A 3381-nucleotide genomic window follows, 5' to 3' on the forward strand; every position below is an offset into this window, starting at 1 on the left:
TGTACAAATGAATCATGGGTATAAATGAAAAAGATTTTTTACGTACTACATTTTCTCTCTAAACACCATAAAGTTGTCAAAAGGCAGTATTCAAGTAATCCAGTAATTTTAAATATTTTTTAAAATGTTGTTAAATTTACTTATTCGTGTTTCTCATTCGCAGATTTTTTTTTCAGTCGTGTGACTCTTCAGCTCCAACAACTCAAGACGGTTGTTTGAAAATTTTGCCACAGGAGGAGGTGCTGCGGTGCTGAGGTTCATCTCCGCACAGCTAACCCCCCTCCAGAGCGCGGAGGGGGAGCGCGGACGAACCCTTCCCGTCTGCGGGTGGAGCGGCGCCCCCTCCTCTCTCCAAGCCCCTGCATGGAGAAATGGCATCAGCTGGCTTTATGTTTGCAGAGTACATTTTATTACTCTGCATTAAGGACTTAAGCCTATGGGTCTCTTCCTAATTAATGTAGTTCGTCACGATGAGACGTGTGAGACTTGGGTCCGAATGACAAATGCCGCGAATTTCATCAAGTTAACTCTGTGTTTAGGAGGTGGTTTAGGAGACCTAATTTAACTTTTTATGAAACGGCAAAATTGATCCAAAGTCATAAGAAAGCTACCATTGGCTAACAAACATCGGCTAGGTTTGCTGTACTTTATTTTGAATCAAATGAAAATCCATCTCAGGATGCACCACAACGCATCTATTGTAAATTTTCCAAGTTCTTAAACGGCGAAGTGAACATTTGCAAACAGCATGCGGAAAGAAACCCTTTAAATTTAAAAAATCCTTTTAGTAAATACAAAATCTTAAATCAACTTTCTAAGTTCTTCCATAAAACTCTAAACCTTAAATTGAAGGTATTCAGATTCTATTTGCACTTTAGGGTCTCCATACACTTTAAGGACCCCATAGAAATAGGTAAAAAAAAATCTTAAAATTTGAAAACATACATTTAAATTGGCATAAAATCTTCCAATGGGGTAAGAAAAATACTCTTACCAAGAATTCTTATTTAAAGAAAAAATGTATAGTCATTAACATGTGTTTTCTTAAACTAACCATTAGCAAAAAGTAGTCCATGTAGGTTTATTACAAGTATAATGCTAAAACTGAGGTACCTTACTTGATGTATACTTTTTATATACTATGTATTGTAACTTATTTTGTTCCAATTTAGTCTGAAAAGTAGTATACGTCCTACAATACACTCGGTCTATATTATACTTACTTAATAAAATTAACTTCAAGTGTTCTACATTTTGCTAATGTAAAATTATTTTGAGAAACTTCCTTAATAAGATCATTTTTCATGGAAGACTGAAAATAAAAGACATTTTTTCTTGAATCAGAGGTTGTTTTACCGTCTTTGCAGGATAAAAGTCTGCCTCACTGCTATAAAGCTACAGCTGGGCCTATTAAATGTAAAAGATGACAACATTAAATCATGATGTCTGTCCTTTAATGTTTTCTGGTAGAAATATATTTTCCAGTGCAGAAATCTGCTGAAGAGTCCACTGAGATGTCCTTTGAGTGTCTGTCATTATGCAGCAAATATGTTCTCTGGTTGATGTCTCGCTACACTTGACAGTGATAAACATGACCAACGTTCACAGATCTATTCACCTCCAAACCACAGAAAACCTGATCAGAGGTAAGGCCTGATTACCTTTGCCATTTTCCTACCTCTCCTCATCACTGATAGGCTGACAGAACGGTCGCTCTCAAAGAGGAGCCCAACATTTGTGTGGAAAATGGTAGGCAAATTTGGTAAGGGATTGTGAATTAAAACTCATACTGAAAAACGAATCAAATCAACAACTTAATTATCAGATCTGATAACTTTAGTAAAATATGTGAAAAACAAAGTACCTCATTATTAGTACCTAATTAGTAAAGTATATATATGACAAGGTTCCCTGCATATTTTTATTATTAAAACAATTACCCTTTAATATTGCTCAGAAAGATGACAATGTTTGACAGCAATTTAATAGGAGATATTTTAAATCTTAATGTATGTAAAATTACCTCGATGTGTAACTAACCAGGGAAGACTAATTAGAAAAAAAAAAAAAAAACGTAAAAGGTGCAGTACATAAAAATGAATCCAAGTAGACTGTTAATTATTCAGATTGATCCTATTGAGGTACCAGATTTTCCGCACTATAGGGCGCACTGGGCTAGAAGGTGGATTGTCTATGAATGATCTATTTTCAGACTTATGTAATTCATAAGGTACATTAAGCATGACAAAAGAGTCATAAAAAAGTCATTCAGACTTTATTTATTGCGTTTGCAGTACTTCTAGAACTTGTTAGTGATATGCTACACGTTAGCTGTGTTAGCCACGTTAGCATATTCACAACGCATGTAACTCCTGACTTTGTTTGCAACACATAAAAACAGACTGGCACCACTAAAACAAATGTTACTGTGACTACGCTAACCCCGCCCTTGTTAGTAATGCATAAAAAAAACGCAGTCTGACACCGCCAAACGTTAGCTGCGTTAGCATATTCCCCATAGCTGCGTTTCCATTGACGAAGTTGCGCAAACTGGAACTACAATAATATTTTCGCCTCATGGAAACAACAATTTCCAAAAAAAACTTACATTTATCAAAAAAGGTTTTTGCACTCGGAGTCGGATCAAAGCTGAAATATCTGACAAAACTTCAAATGAAACTTTTCTATATAAATTAGTCACATGACCAACAAATGGATACCACACTTAGCTGTGCAAGGTCCCACAGCATCACACCCAACCTTGTTTGTAACACATAAAACAGACTGATACTGCTAAAACAAAAACAGTGCTGTGGCTACATAGTGCAGATAAAAGGTAGTAGTTAAAAGCTGTCAGCTGAAATGTTTGTATTTTACTTGAGAATTCTTCAGGTGAACTCAAGGATACCGAAAACACACAAATGCATTAACTTTTACTAAAGAAATGAAACAAATAGAAAAAAACTAAAATAACTATATCCTGACACTGACACAAAACAAGAAGACAACTTCTCTACAAGATGATCAAAACTTACAATAGTTACCCAGTGAGTATAGCAAAAAATGAAAAGAGGTGGAATGTACTATACGGGGTTCCCTGTCTTAGCTGTCCACAAACCTCCCACTCTCTCAGCACACAGAGGACACGTTAACACTTACAGGAAGCTGAGGAGCATCATGAGGTGACACTTCTCAGTGTCTCTCCAGGAGCTTAATAAGGATCCAGGTGATCCAGGTGGCAGACGGTGAGGTGTGCTTGGTCAACTTGCCGGGCCTCCACCAGGTGTCTTTATGAAAAGAAAAAAAATGGTTTCATTATTATTATTATTATTTTTTTTTAAATTGCGAATACCAATAGTTATTATTTTTATATCAAACCAC

At 35.9% G+C, this 3381-nt stretch overlaps 1 long non-coding RNA gene across 1 annotated transcript in view; it reads right to left on the reverse strand.

Annotated features, from left to right (window-relative positions):
- Positions 1-3381, reverse strand: part of LOC112161978 — a 47628-nt gene that overhangs the window by 40048 nt on the left and 4199 nt on the right. The window contains exon 2 of the long non-coding RNA XR_004949171.1: positions 3160-3287. This is a non-coding gene — a long non-coding RNA (uncharacterized LOC112161978). The remainder of the gene's footprint in view (positions 1-3159; positions 3288-3381) is intronic.

The sequence above is a fragment of the Oryzias melastigma genome, linkage group LG15 (genome assembly GCF_002922805.2).
Source record: "Oryzias melastigma strain HK-1 linkage group LG15, ASM292280v2, whole genome shotgun sequence".
In the NCBI taxonomy this organism is placed as follows: Eukaryota; Metazoa; Chordata; class Actinopteri; order Beloniformes; family Adrianichthyidae; genus Oryzias; species Oryzias melastigma.